General features: G+C 55.3%; 1 non-coding gene across 1 annotated transcript; it reads left to right on the top strand.

Moving 5' to 3' along the window:
- Positions 1–513: 513 nt before the first annotated feature.
- Positions 514–586, top strand: TRNAK-CUU. The gene has a single exon. It is a non-coding gene; the product is annotated as a tRNA-Lys (tRNA).
- Positions 587–15,019: the final 14,433 nt, after the last annotated feature.

Below are 15,019 nucleotides of genomic sequence, written 5' to 3'. Positions count from 1 at the left end.
ATCCTGGGCCGGACCTGTGGGCTGGGTAGGACAGCAAACTTCTGTGGTGGCTGTGTGTCTGTCCGGCTGGCCGCTCGTCGGGCTGAACGGCCCTCTTCTTCCCTTGCCTCCACAGTATTACCTACTGCAAACACACGTACTTTTGTTAGGTGCAAAGAGTAGTCACAGTCCCTGGAGAGATTCTGTTTCCAGAAAACAGAATGTGCTCACAGAATTCTAGAGCTAGAGGGAAACTCTCTGGGTCCTTTTATGGGGAGAAACCCGTCTAGACAAGTTCAACGCGCAGTGAAGACAGGGTCCGGGTGTCCTCCTCCTGGCTAGTGCTCGTCAGGCTTAACTAGTCGTCCCCTTGCCTACTTTTGGGCAGTATGAACGAGGGACACAAGCTTTTACCTAATAAGAACCTTGAGGTTTGTTTAACACCAGGATGGAATCATTTACAAGCAACCTGGCTTTTGCAAGTTATATGTGAAGTTCTGCAAAGTCTTTTTACATGTTATTTCTTACCGGGGCATCTGACTGGCTCAGTTGGAAGAGCGTGTGACTCTTGATCTCAGGGTTATGGGTTCGAGCCCCATGTTGGGTGTAGACTGTACGTTAAAAAAAGGGGGGGGGGCACCTGGGTGGCTCAGCGGGTTAAAGCCTCGGCCTTCAGCTCAGGTCATGATCCCAGGGTCCTGGGATCGAGCCCCGCATCGGGCTCTCTGCTCAGCGGGGAGCCTGCTCCCCCACCCCCGCCATCTCTGCCTGCCTCTGCCTACTTGTGATCTGTCTCTCTGTCAAATAAATAAATAAAATATTTAAAAAAAAAAAAAAAGAAAAAGTTATAAAGGTAACTTCTTCCTGACTTAAAGATTCCCCTAGAAGTCTTATAGATACCATCTTGTTCTCCCAGGGCCCAAGGCTATACTAACAAAAATAAGCTTCCACTCCCTGTCTCCTTACAACCACCAGCAATCCGGAATTACCGAAGACTGCTGTATGCTCATGCTTGGTCTGTGTTTAAAAAAAAAAAATGCAGGGGGCGCCTGGGTGGCTCACTGGGTTAAGCCTCTGCCTTCGGCTCAGGTCATGGTCTCAGGGTCCTGGGATCGAGCCCCGCATCGGGCTCTCTGCTCAGCGGGGAGCCTGCTTCCCCCCCCCCCCCGCCTGCCTCTCTGCCTGCTTGTGATCTCTGTCTGTCAAATAAATAAATAAAATCTTAAAACACACACACACACACATTAAATTAAATTTTTTAAAATGCGGGAGGCCTGCGGCTACGGAACCATTTTGCGCACATTTCCTCCGCACTTTCAGCAACATCCACATTGCCTTTCTTCACGACCGTCATTTGTCCAAGCGGTCCTGGATGGCGGCCGCCGGAGCCGGGCTGAGCCCTGCGTGCACTCCTGCCCTCGGCCAGCGCCACGGTCTGTGCGGACCAGCACACGCCCAGGCCTCTGCGGGGGCCACCGACAGGGCGAGGAGGCATGTCTTTCCTTTAAGGATAAGGGTGATTCTCTGTGTGCGACAGCAGACAGCGCGGGCGTGTGAGGAAGCCAGGTGCGGTGGCTTCTCAAATGCACGTCCTCCGAGGAGGGCCAGGTTTGTCAATCCTCACCAAGAAGCAAGCTTCCGAGCCTGCACTTCGGGGCTCCGCTGTTGTGGGCACCTCCCCTCCATGCACTTGTCACAACCTCAACTTCGAGGTATGATAGGCACGGTTTCCTAAAGGTGAACTGGCTTTTCTCAGGGGCTCCGCAATCCCCAAACTGGGTGAGACCACCGCCCGGCGCCCCGCGTCTGTGGTGGGAAGGGACCAGCTTCTCAGCCGCATTCGGTCTGCTCATCCGCCCCTGGGAGCCGGTGATTTATAAATAAAAATTTATTATTTATCATTTATGAGTCTGGAAATGTGACGCATATGGAGCTCCAGGAATAAATTGTCCGCCACTGGGCAACATATTTCTGATATATGGCGAATTTACTTCCTACGTCACTGAGCTGCCCAGATGGGCCTCCAGTTCCTCGTACGAAGATGGATGCTCCGAGGAGCAGCAGACGCTTCGGAAGTTTTACCTTCGTGTTTTGTAGCCATTCTTCCTCTGGGTCCTCATCTCTTTTCTGTCTCCTTGTCAACAATACCTCCAGGGGGAGACTCGATCAGTTGACGGCCACAGAGTAATAACTCAGAACTATTTACGTGGTGTCCTTCTCCAAGAGGCAAAGGCACTCGAGGACAGTGCGGAACGTTCTGGCATTCCTGTGCAGTAGACAGGGTAAGGCATTATTGTTATTGTTATTATTATTATCATTATTATTATTATTTTCTTCCTAGTTTGGAAATTTTCACATGCACAAAAGCAGAGAGCAAAGTATAAGGAGCCTCTGCGCACCCATCATTCAGCTGTAAAATTGTTAACACTTCTCAAGTCTTATTCCATCTTTTTCCTGTCCCTCTCCCCACCCTTAAGTAGCTTAGAATGAATCCCAGCCATGGAGGATTCTCACTGCAGGGGGAGAACGTGTTATCAGTTCCCGTTTAGGGGGAAGTGGAGCCACGTGAAGGCCCTCGCCTGCCCCATTTCCCCGAGTCCCCGGGGGAGACAGGCACCAGGAGTGGGTCTCCCTCCCTCCCCACACCCTGCTCCTCGGAACAGAGGCGAACTGTCCCACAAAGGGATGTGCGTAGTTACATACAGCCTGTCACCAACTACACAACGTCGGCTGTGGCAAAGACAGTCAAACAGATGAAGAACACAGACAGATTTATCTCAGTCTATAAATATTTAAAGAAGTTAAAAAAGTTGACTTCCGGAAGCTATCAGGAGTCCCTTGAAGGAATTAATTACGAGCTAACTTCCCAAAGTTACACTGAGGCAGAAAGTCATTTAACGATCTGAATGTATGCAGTCATAAAGAATAAATGTGGGACCTTCTGGTCACCTGCAACTCCGAGCACACCCTACTGGGCTTTGCGGTAGCGTTGACAAAGCCAGAATTTACAGCAAACACCGTCTCCCCAGAAGACATCTTAGATGTCTGGGTTTTCTCCTGACCCCATTTTTGAGCTCTGGGTACCCCCCGGTGCCCGTCAGGGGTGCACTCTCAGACGTATCTGCAACCTCAGGCTTCCCCACCGGACAGTGGCTTTCACGTAGCGCCTGTGGTCCCCAGATGTGCCTCCGGGAAGCCAGTGTTGCGTAACAGGAAGAATTTGGCAGGTCTCTGTCACTGGTTCCTGGGAGGGGGCCTCTAAGCTGTCAGCCCACACCCGAGTTGGTGCTAGAAGGTGATCAACCGTCCCTACCCTGTCTAGGGATGTGAGCCCTTCCTGCCAGAGACCAGCTTGGCCCAGAGGGTTGGCACTTTGAGCCAAGTGATGGCAGGCGGAGCTTTTGACCTCCAGGGAGGAGAGGGGGCTGGAGCCTGGGACCAGTCATGGGACAGGGCTCCCCTGTGCCCGCTTCGTAAACCCCGACAAGCACTCCGAACACCCCAGGCTCAGAGGAGCTTCCCAGCTGGGAGTCCCGGGATGTGCCAGGAGGATGGCGCGACGCTTTGCGTTCGAGGCCCACCCGGACCTTAGAGTAACCTTTAGGGCCAAACCCTAATCACCATGCTAGTGGTTTCCTGAGTTCTGTGAGGCGTCCTGGCGAATAGCTGAACCGAGGGGGTGGGAGGAATTCTCGAATCTGTGGCTAGTTTGTCGGAAGCACGAGAGGCCTGGAACCCACGAAGCATGGCTGGCGTCTGGAGTGAGGGCGGGCAGTCTGTGGGCCGGGGCTGCGGGGTCCGCCCTAAGCTCAGGAGCCCGTGTCGGGAGCACACTGCCTGTCCCCGCAGGACCGCCCCCAGCCGGGACAGCTGGGACAGTGGGCCCCGTGGGCTGGTCCGTGGCCAGGCCTCCATCCAGCCCCAGATCTCAGCACAGCACCTGAGGGGCCCGGCCGGAGCTGGAGCACAGAGCTGGCCCGTAGCGTGTCTCCCTGTGTCACTGCTCTACGTATGAAAACAGGTGTATTAGGTTTCATTATCGAACAACACACCCATGGTTAGAAGCTCAAATACAGAATAAATAAAAATATAGAAATGAAAGTACTCTCAGTGTCCCCGGAGGCACCCACTATCCCTTGAAAGAGGTGTCCCCTGCCGACTTCAGGGTCAGCAGGATTAAGGAGGAGGGCTGGCCCTGGGTCCCCGGGGAAGACAGAGGTGCGGCCCCTCCTCCCTCCTGCTCTGGGCCTGGGGCCACCCTCCGGGGCTGCTCCCTGGGCTCCCTCCTTCCGGCTTCCAGGTGGGTTGGCCAAGGGGAGGCTTGGCCAGAATTCAGAGGGTAGGAGGAAAGGAAGGTGGCACTCAGGCCCGGGTCCCCAGCGGTGCGGTGTCCCTTGGCCCACGGCTGGCTTCCAGCATTCGGCTGCCTCCCTGGCTTCCGGGAGCTGCTCCCTCCCTTGGCCCTCTCTGCAGGGGCGCCCGGCTCCCCATAACCTTGTGTTGAGCCCAGAGCAGCGCTGGATAAAGTGTTTTCAGATCCCTCAGGCCGAGTGTGCTCTGTAAGTCCTGGCCCTGGCCAGTAACCAGGAATGCGGGGAAGCCGCCGGGAGCAGCGCCCCTCGTGCTGGCTAGAGGGGGTCGGGCCCCTTCGGGAGCAGGGGTCACCGGCCAGCACTGAGGGTTGTCACAGAGATGCCTGGGCAGGGGACAGTCTGGTCAGACCAGGTAGGAGGTGGGGAGGACAAGCCAGCAGAGGACCCTGAGGGGAGGAGGCAGGGGCCAAGGGCCCTTATCGGGGCAGCCCAAGCCATCTGCATACAGACTCTCCACGCCATGGCGTGCTCATGGTCTCGGGGAACGTAGCGGCCGCAGGTCTCTGAATTTGGAGACGGGAGAAATCAGTACCCGTGAGCAGAAAGGACAGGGAATGCTGGGGAGGACTTGGGCAGTTGGCCACATCTCAGCACCCCGGGTCACCGCATGACAGGCGAAGTTTCGGGGCAACACGGCGCCTACATCACTCTGACGCCCCAAGGCAGAGCTTCTCGAAGTTTCCAGACCTCCTCCAAGTCTGCGCATCGGTCCAAATCCGGATAGTTGAGGCTCACAAGAAGGAGCTTCACCTGACCCCCCAGAAAGCAGAGACCTTGAGAACCCTCCACTTGCCCATGCACCTTAGGTGAGGCTCACTGTCTGGTCCTTCTCTCGCTCCCACAGGCCCACGAGATGCCCGTTTCTACACAGACTCTCCAATTTCCCGTCCTTTGTCTCCCTAGTGGTTGGCTGAGATGAGAGGTGTCCCGGCCAGACCCGCTCGAGGACATCCCCGGTTCGGCCGACTGACGGGGCCGCCCCCCCCCCCCCCACCGCCCCGGCTGCACAGCAAGGACCCTGTGAGTTCCCCCACCTGTCACGAGTCCCACCTTCCCTGCAGAAGTCCAAGGTGAGACCACCTGACCTTGGGACCCGGCCCCGCCTGCAGCAGGGCGCTACAGAAGATCAGTCTCCTTGCCTGATGGTTCCGTCCAGGCAGGGCCTGCCCGGGGCCCAGGAACCAGCATTTCCGCTAGCAACCCTGGGTGAGTCCTACGGCATCATGTTTGAGCAGCTGGGTCCTGGAGACCCGTGGGCCCAGGGAAGGCCGTGAGGGCCGAGCAGTGGGCGCTCGGACAGACGTTTTCGGCGTAGTCAGGAGAGGGTGCGGGTGTGCGGGGGCGCGGGAGTCAGCTCTCCCCACCGCCCTCTGTCCTCAGCCCCTCTGTCCCCCAGCCTGGGCGCAGGAGCCACTCTGATTTGCCCCGGGCCAACAGCAGACTTTGTAGACGGAAGGAGACTCAAGTAAATCACTGGAAAGGACTTTGAAGACAATACGTTACCTTTCAAAAGCGGCTCGGAAAGCAGCCTTGTGAACAAGCCCGGTCCGGCCTTCCCTTTGGTTGGCCCTGCTCCTCCCCGCTCGGCCTTTTATGGGCCTGTCATCATCACCCCTGCTGACAATGAATGATTTCCTCCCCGGGAATATCACAAGAACCAGAGTCACTGCCAGAAGCCTCTGAGTCACAGCCTGAGGCCATTAGTGAGGGAACAGCTGCGGCCGCACATCTGTGAGGCATTGGAAAATTTTATGAATAATAAAAACTATCCATTACACAGACTTATACATTATATATCAACCTGATACCTCTACGATTACACTACCAACAGTCTCCTTGGGCGTATGCATTGTTTTCTAATGACACCCTAACTCCAATAATAAATTCAAATACCTGAAACGGTGATCTCCAGCGCCAGTCCATAAAATGTCCTACTCTGCGCTGTCAGCTCTTCAAGAACAATGATAAATTCGGCGTCGGCTGAAAAGACAAGAGAGGAATGGAAACCCCCCAGAAAGCTAAGAGCATGGAGAGAGAATTACGGTTTTAGGTTAAATAACCAAAAGACTGAAAAAAAAAAATACAGAGAACATCAAAAGATGCTGAAAAATAAGCCTTAAAAACAGGTCAAGCCCCGGGAGCTCTGTGAGCTGCGCCCCCAGGGCCTGGAGGACCTTAGTTTGCAGCCATGTGTCTGGTGACCGCGGGAGGCTTTGGAGGACCCAGCGGCAGGGTGAGAAGGTGACAAGAGGGGGAACCCGGGAACCCAACAGGCAGGAGAAAGACAAGGAACTGCTTTCAGCACCACTCAGGCCAAGCAGGCGCTCCTCCTGCAGAAACATCTCGCCAAGGGCAGCGTGGAAAGGTTCAGCTGCATCCCGCAGCCGCCGAGCCTCTCTCTCTGGCCCTTCCTATGCGACGGTGTCCGACGGGCGGGGGCTGGGGGGTCTGGGTCAGTTTTCAGGGATGACTTTCCCCCCTTCCCTCTCATAAACGCTGTGGTTCACATTTTCGCACTCAGAAAACAGCTTTTGGTGGCACGAAGCTTTGCCTGTTTCCATGCATTAAACCTACATTCTTATTTTGTACCAGAACATCCTTTCTCTTCTGATTTCTCCCTTTTTCCGGCAGCAGTGACTTGCCATATGTTCAAAGAGGACGGCGTTTTATTTTGGCTTCCCTCTGGCTGGCTCAGAGCTGAGGAGGGGATATTTTAAGCCCCACGCTTAAAAATAAAAACCTTGGCAAGGCTTCGGATGCACTAAAAACATCAAGAGATTGGAACCTGGGCTCTGATTAGTTGGAATTTTGTGAGATTTCAAAACCAGCACTTAAAAGAAAGAAAGGGAGGGGGGCTAGTGGGGGCCAATGTGGAGGGACTGGCCCTGCCCCAGGGCCGGGCTCGGGTCTTCGGCCATTGGCGCTCCTGCCAAGGAGGTCCAGGTGGCGGTCAGGCCTCGACTGTGCGGACAGGCCTCCCTCCGCTCTTCCCACCTTTGCCCCTTTCGTGCATTTGCAAGCGGCTGGGTGTCTGTTTGAGATGGGAGACGGCCATGGCTGCCCCGGGCTAGGTTTTACCCCGATTCCTCCCACGGGCTGCATCCCTGCCGGGCTGGGGATCCAGCAGGTGGGGGCGACAGGAGAGACATCTCACCTTCTTCGGGCAGGAAGAGCTGCTTCTTCACGGAGCCCAGCAAACAGCCTGCCTCCTGGGACGCCACCCCACGGTCTTCACCTCCACCCGCAGTGGCCGAGGAAGGCGGTTTGTGGCCAACATTCCTGTTTCATTCCCACCGCGACTTGGGTTAATACCTGATTTGCAAGCGCCCCGCACGGGATGAATGAGGGGTGTCTGTACTGTGCTACAGGACGCGCGGCCCAGGCGGTCCGGGGCGGAGTGAGTTCGCGCCCCTTGTCTTCCACCGTGCTCCGCCCGCACAGCTGGGGCTCCGGAGGGCCCACCCCTCTCCCCCCAGCAGCCCACTCTCGCTTCGGGGAGGCAGGCTGACTTTTCACCCAGCAGCCCACCTGCCAGCATCGGCCCCATACCACACGCTTGCAGGGCCCTGCGTCAAGCAGCCGCGCACAGTGCCGGAGGAAGCCCTGTCCCTGGGGCACCGTGACCCCACGGGGAGTGGTCCTCCCTGGCCTCACATATGTGTTTCTGCTGAGGATGAAGCGTGGCGGGACCCCCAGATGTCTCAGTCTGTGTCAGGGTGCTGTGCCTCCGGGGCCAGGGGCGTGCGACCGGCAGTCAGAGGGGGATATGGCTCTTATAACCCCCCCACCCCCATTAAGGAGAGGGAGGGGGGTGCCCAGACAGCACAGCAGACACGGAAGGACCCTCGTGGCACTGTCCATCGGTCACGGAGCTCGGGTGGCATCCAGTATTTGCCGGAAGCCTGCCGGGAACGCCAGCCCAGGGGCATCTTCTGCCATTGTCCCACGAGGAAGCACGTGGCAAGTGTGCTACTGACCGCATCCCGGCTGTGTGTGTCCTGTGATTTCGGGGAGACCGGGACAAGGCTGCACTGACTTCCGACCGATCAAGGTCACATCCTCAAGTTAAAAGTACAGGACGGGAGACATTGGGTTGTCCAGACTTGTGGGGGAAACACAGGCGCTCATTTTTGCCATCTGAGAACTGAATGCCGGAAATCGATATTCACTTCGGGTGTGGGGCTGTCTCACTGCTGTCACTTGCTGGCAGTGTCACTCATTCCTTGCTACGTGTCCATGTTAGATACGGATCAACGTCACGAGGGCTGCGGCTTTTAGAGTGAAGGTGCCCTTGGCCATCACTAAGCCTGGAGTGTGGACGCACGGGGACACTTACTCCTGCCCGGTGGGGGCGCTCCCGTGGGCCACAGAGACAAGCTTCAGGCCCCTCCCCGGAGCGTGCTGGGGTCCAGCCAAGGCTTCCCCAGGTCAGCCGGTGTCACATGTCCAAAAGGGAGACCTCTGGATCCCCGTCACTGCAGACCACCTCCCCTCCGGCATGGTCAGCCCCCATCTCCCCTGCCTGGTGTCGGAGTGGCTGGGACATGTTGGGACATGTTAGTGGGATGGATTTAGAGGTGCACACTGAGTCCCCTGGGTAGCTAAGCTGGTGACAGCTGTCTGGTGTGGGAATGGCTTCCAAGCATATTCCTGGTTCCCACTGAACAAACCGCCAGGAACTCCGATGTGAAGGTGGTTACCAGAGCAGGTATTGTGGTGTGGACACGTCCGTGATCACGAATGCGGCTATGACTGTGCCACGTGACCAGGAATGCGCACCCCCCCACCACCCCGGCTATGAATGCGTGGTGTAGCCACAAATGTGATGGGGTCCCAGGTGTCTTGGCACCAGAAATACCTGATGTGGGGTGGGACGTGTGTGCGGGCTTTGACACACGTGGAACAGAAGCTACTTGGAGGAAATCCTTTTAATCACGAAAACTCATTTCAGAGGACTCAGCTCCCACCTGTACCTAGACCAACAGAATCCTCTCTGTGAGAACGTAAACACGGGCCTCGCTTTTCCTTTTTTGACGGCATCATGTGAAATCAAGTTTCTCAGAATCCGTGTTTGAAGGAGCCCCACAACAGCAAAGAGGTCTGTGTGCGGTCACGTTTATGGATCCAAACTACCAGAACGAAATTCTGATCAACAGTGCTGGGGGAAACACGCCACTATCCTTCCATCCAGCGCAACAGGCTATGAAACCGCCACGTGCGGAGGCAATCAGCCGCGCGCAGCCCAGCGACACCTGCTTGCTCGGTCCCTGAAGCGTCCGACTGGACTTCAGCTCAGGTCGTGATATCGGTGATCACGCGATGGTGAGATCGATCACGATGGTGAGATCGAGCCCCCGATCAGGCTCTGCGCTCAGCGGGCAGTGGGCTTGAGGTTCTCTCTCTCCCTCTGTCCCTCCCTCAGCTGTGTGTGCTCTCTCAAATAAATAAATCTTCAAGAAAAAGTATACAGCCCAAAGTTATTTTTTAAAATATTTTATTTATTTGACACAGAGCAGTCACAAGTAGGTGGAGCAGCAGCAGAGGCAGAGGGAGAAGCAGGCTCCCCGCCGAGCAGAGAGCTCGATGCGGGGCTCGATCCCAGGACCCCGGGACCATGACCTGAACCGAAGGCAGAGGCTAAGCCACCTGAGCCACCCACACGCCCCCCCCCACCCTGACAGCCCCCCAAGTTATTTTTTGTGTTTGAGAGAGGGAGTATGAGCCCACGTGCATGGGCATAGGGGAGGAGCAGAGGGAGAGAGAGAATCTTAAGCAGGATCCACACTCAGCAGCGCTGAGCCCAACACGGGGCTGGAGCTCATGACCCTGAGATCATGATCTGAGCCAAAGTCAAGAGTCAGAAGCTTAACCGACTGAGTCAGCCAGGTGCTCCTCCAAACTTGTTTTTTTATTAGCTGCCTGGCACATATAGAAGTATGTTAAGTGGTTAATTAAAATGTTATTTTTCTGGATTTTGTGAGGTTTATAGTATATACCAGCTTTTAAAATTTGTAAGCTATTTTTCCTCATCCTATATAATATTCCTGGTCACATTCAACTTTGAATTTGTATGTTTGTATTATATTTATTAAAAAGAGCCCTCTAGGGTGCCTGGGCAGCGTCCCATGGAGGTCAGGATCTCAGGGTCCTGGGATCGAGTCCTGCATCGGGCTCTCTGCTCAGCAGGGAGCCTGCTTCCTCCTCTCTCTCTCTCTGCCTGCCTCTCTGCCTACTTGTGATCTCTCTCTCTGTCAAATAAATAAATAAAATCTTTAAAAAAAAAAAAAAGAGCCCTCTAGATTCTATCAGGTCCTACAAAACCTGAATCCATCCTCGATAACTGGTCTACACATCTTTTTTTTCTTTTCTGTTAAATTTCATTGAACCCCTTCTAGCCTTAAGTAATATGTACGCATGGATATAGGAACTGAAAAAAAAAAAAAGTTCCAGGGGCACCTGGGTGGCTCAGTGGGTTAAGCCGCTGCCTTCGGTTCAGGTCATGATCTCAGGGTCCTGGGATCAAGCCACGCGTCAGGCTCTCTGCTCAGCGGGGACCCTGCTTCTCCCTCTCTCTCTGCCTGCCTCTCTGCCTATTTGTGATCTCTGTCAAATAAATCAACAAAACCTTAAAAAAAAATACCAACAGTTAAAAAAATAATAATAAAAAAAAAAAGAAAAAAGTTCCAATACATTGTATTAAGAAATGAATGTCCAGGGCGCCTGGGTGGCTCAGTGGGTTAAAGCCTCTGCCTTCAGCTCAGGTCATGGTCCCAGAGTCCTGGGATCGAGTCCCGCATCGGACTCTCTGCTCAGCAGGGAGCCTGCTTCCCCCTCTCTCTCTGTCTGCCTCTCTGCCTACTTGTGATCTCTGTCTGTCAAATAAATAAATAAAATCTTAAAAAAAAAAAGAAATGAATGTCCAATAAAATGTATTTCTTAAGTTTATGAATGTTCACCAATATTGGAATTCATTTAGGGGCACCTGGAGGGCTCTGCCCGTGAAACGTCTGCCTTCGGCTCAGGTCATGATCTCGGGGTCCTGAGATTGAGCCCCCTTCGGGCTCCCTGCTCGGCGGGGAGTCTGCTTCTCCCTTTCCTGCTCCCCCTGCTTGTGTGTGCTGTGTGTCAAATAAGTAAGTAAAATCTTTTTTAAGGGGCACCTGGGTGGCTCAGTGGGTTAAAGCCTCTACCTTCGGCTCAGGTCATGGTCCCAGGGTCCTGGGATCGAGCCCCACATCAGGCTCTCTGCTCCACCGGGAGCCTTCTCCCGCACCCCCCCAATCCCGCTGCCTGCCTCTCTCCCTACTTGTGATCTCTGTCTGTCAAATAAATAAAATCTTTAATTAAAAAAAAAACTTTTAATAAAATCTATAAAAATTGTAGTTTATTTATAAATAGGGTGGTAATATTTGTAAACAAAAGCTTTAAGAAGAAAAATTAGGTTTTTATTAAAATTGAATATTTGTGTCCCCCCCCCCCCCCCCGGCCCCGGTTCCTATGTTGAAGCCCTAAACTCCGAAGTGCTGATGACTGGTAGTGGGGCCTCTGGGAGAAGCTAGGGCTAGACGAGGTTCTGAGGGGCCCTCAGGATAAGGGTTAGGGCCCCTTAGGAGACTCCAGGGAGCGGCCCGTGGTGTGAGGACACAAAAGGCGACCACCCGCAAGCCATGACAGGGACTATGCGCTGCCTCAGCCAGTGCCTTCATCTCCAACGCCCAGAACCAAGACAACACTCGTCTGCTGGTGAAGCCCCCTTCCCCTCCCCGCCCCCCGGCTCAGGTGCTGGTTTCACGGTGGCGCCCGAGATCTCCAACACAGAGCCCGAGTGTACGATTCAGCCCCCATCCTTGCTGCGTGTCCCTTCTCAAACCGGGGCCTCCAGCAGGGTCCCTGTCCGGGGCTCGGCACAGACCCCTCCCAACACCTCGAAGACCAACCTGGGGGCTTCCCAGTCACTGTCAACATCTGCGGTAGCTGTCCTGTCCCACAGAGCTTTCTCTGATCAACTTCTCTCTCCCCAGACAGCCCCTCCGCTACGAGGCTCAGCACACCTCCTCGCATGGCTTTCCCCGGGCCTCCTTCCCGAGGCTGGGACGGGGGAGAGGCGTGCACGGTCTTTGAACCCGTGGCCCAGACTCAGGCCCAGCCTAAGGCGAGCATTTAGACCAGTTGCTTACAGGCTCACGAGAGTGACGTTGCTCTATAAGGAACCCCACGTTGCCCGTTAACTCCTACACCCTAGTCTGTGTTTCAAATCCTTTCTAGAATAAAGATGGCTGGAGGGCAGAGGGACGGTGGTCGGGGGAGGCGGCGGCGGAGGCTGGTGCTGAGCCCCGGAAACACACCCACGATCTGACTGTCCAGCCTGTCCTTGCATGAAGCGACCTCTGGCCGCCCGTTCAATACCACGGCCCCTTGGAGAACCCTGCTCTCTGCCACCACGAGAGGCCCACAGCCAAGAACAGGTTTGCCGTTTTTAAAGGTTGTAAGAACAAGACGTGAGACAGTGACTACACAGGGCAGACCTCAAAGAACCCCCACTCCGGTCCTTCACAGGAAGCCTGACGGCTCACGTGGCTTTGCATTGTTTGCACGTCGTGCGTCGGGCCTGTTCTAGAAACATCTGTGCCTCCCACGTGCAAGGTGTGGGGCCGCAGCCAGATGGGCTGCGTGGCGGGCTGGGAGCGGAGGAGCGCGCCGCTGGGTTCCGGGTGCTGGCTGAGAGCCGACCACTCAGACAGAAGCCCGTGCCTGGAGAACCAGACGAGCCGCACAAGCATCTGCTGGTTTTCGGTTATGAAGCAGCTGCCGGGCAGCGTCAGGACCAGAATTCCACGTGAGCGCGGGCTGGACTTCCTTGCAGTCCAAGGGGACTTACTGTGACAGGTGGAAGAGAGCAGGCATCCGGGAAGGTGCCACCGTTCCGGTGACAGGGAAAATACAAAAGGGAGTGGAATCATTCTCTTACTCCACTCGAACCTATTAAACGGGTTTAAAAGCCTTGTGAGGGGCGCCCAGGTGGCTCCGTCGGTTGAGCAAAGGCTTCTTGGCTTCAGCTCAGGTCATGATCTCAGGGTCATGGGATTGCGCCCTCACTGCCCCTGCCCCTGCCCCATCGGGCTCCACACTCAGTGGGAGACTGAGATTCTCTCCCTCTGCCCCTCGCCCTGCTCACTCATGGTCGCTCTCAATAAAATCTTAACATATAATAAAAAATGAAAAGTATATAAAAAACAATTAAAACCCTTGTGGAAACTGAAGCAACACCGTTTGTGAATCCCACGTGAGTCATCAGACCAGTTTCTGGAAATCCATCTGAAGGAAACAATACAAAACACAGCACGAGTGACAGTCACCCAGAGGATTCTGGCTGCGCTGAGAGCAGGGGACAAGCAAGAATCCAAAAACTGCCGCGCGGGCAGGTGTGGCGCTCCCAGAGGTGTTGGAGGCCACGGCACGGTTGGAGTCGAGAACCAAACCAGGCCCTGACTTGTGTCTCCTTTAAAGTCCAGATACCTTGGGCGCCGGGGTGGCTCAGTTGGTTAAGCAACTGCCTTTGGCTCAGGTCGTGGTCCTGGAGTCCGGGGATCGAGTCCCGCGTCGGGCTCCCAGCTCCACTTCTCCCTCTGACCTGCTCGCCTCTCATGCTCTCTCTCACTGTCTCTCTCTCAAAATAAATAAATAAAATCTTTAAACATATAAAGTCCGGACCCCTTGACAAGGGGTCAAGGACGGGAAAGCTGGGTAACCCGGGGAAAGGGTCTGCGCTGTGAGCCGGGCGCGTGCCTACGTGACCTCCCACGCGCGCTCCCTGCAGCAGGGAACAATGCGGTCGGGTCGGGAATTCTTCGTTGTTGTTCCGGTGCCTCCCACGCCCCACTCCCTGGTTGATTGTCTTGCTAATGGCTTTAGCCCAGACTACCTGGCATCACGAGGTCGGCTCGCAGTGGATGTAAACGTGTTACGAAACTAGCGGTCATGTGACTAGGTACTGCTGTATTCCTCCTCGTGGGGTGGTCTGCCTTTTTTTTTTACAGAGACAGAGGGGGAAGCAGGCTCCCTGCTGAGATCATGACCTGAGCCGAAGGCAGCGGCTTAATCCACTGAGCCCCCCAGGCGCCCCTGTGGTCTGCCTTATAAATGCTTGTGAGACGGGGAAGGACACCGGCCTTGTTGGACGCCCTCCGCAGTGCTCCTCCTGCCCCCGTCTCTGTCTCTGAATTTCTTTCCACCGTCCTCTTCCCTCACGTTTCCTGGTCGATTTGTCGCGCCGGCAGCCACACAGAGGACACACCATGGCGGGTCCTGCACACACAGCCGTGGCCAGCACCCCTTGTGTCGGCTCTCAAGCCTTTCTGGAGGTCAGGCGAGAGGGAGCCAATTCCCGGAGAGACTGGAAAATAACCAGCGAAAAACTTCATGCAGGGGCGCCTGGGTGGCTCAGTGGGTTAAGCATCTGCCTTTGGCTTGGGTCATGATCTCAGGGTCCTGGGATCGAGTCCCGCATCGGGCTCTCTGCTCAGCGGGGAGCCTGCTTCCTCCTCTCTCTCTGCCTGTTTCATGCAAATGAAAATACACTCCTACCCACTGCTGGGTTGAGAGCCGCAGGCCCCAGCGGCAGGAGCAGTCTGGGAAACGTACCGGGGATGTGCACTCCCCCTGGCCCC

Source organism: Mustela erminea, chromosome 1 (genome assembly GCF_009829155.1).
Source record: "Mustela erminea isolate mMusErm1 chromosome 1, mMusErm1.Pri, whole genome shotgun sequence".
Taxonomy (NCBI): domain Eukaryota; kingdom Metazoa; phylum Chordata; class Mammalia; order Carnivora; family Mustelidae; genus Mustela; species Mustela erminea.
This window is presented reverse-complemented; position numbering and strand designations above follow the sequence as displayed.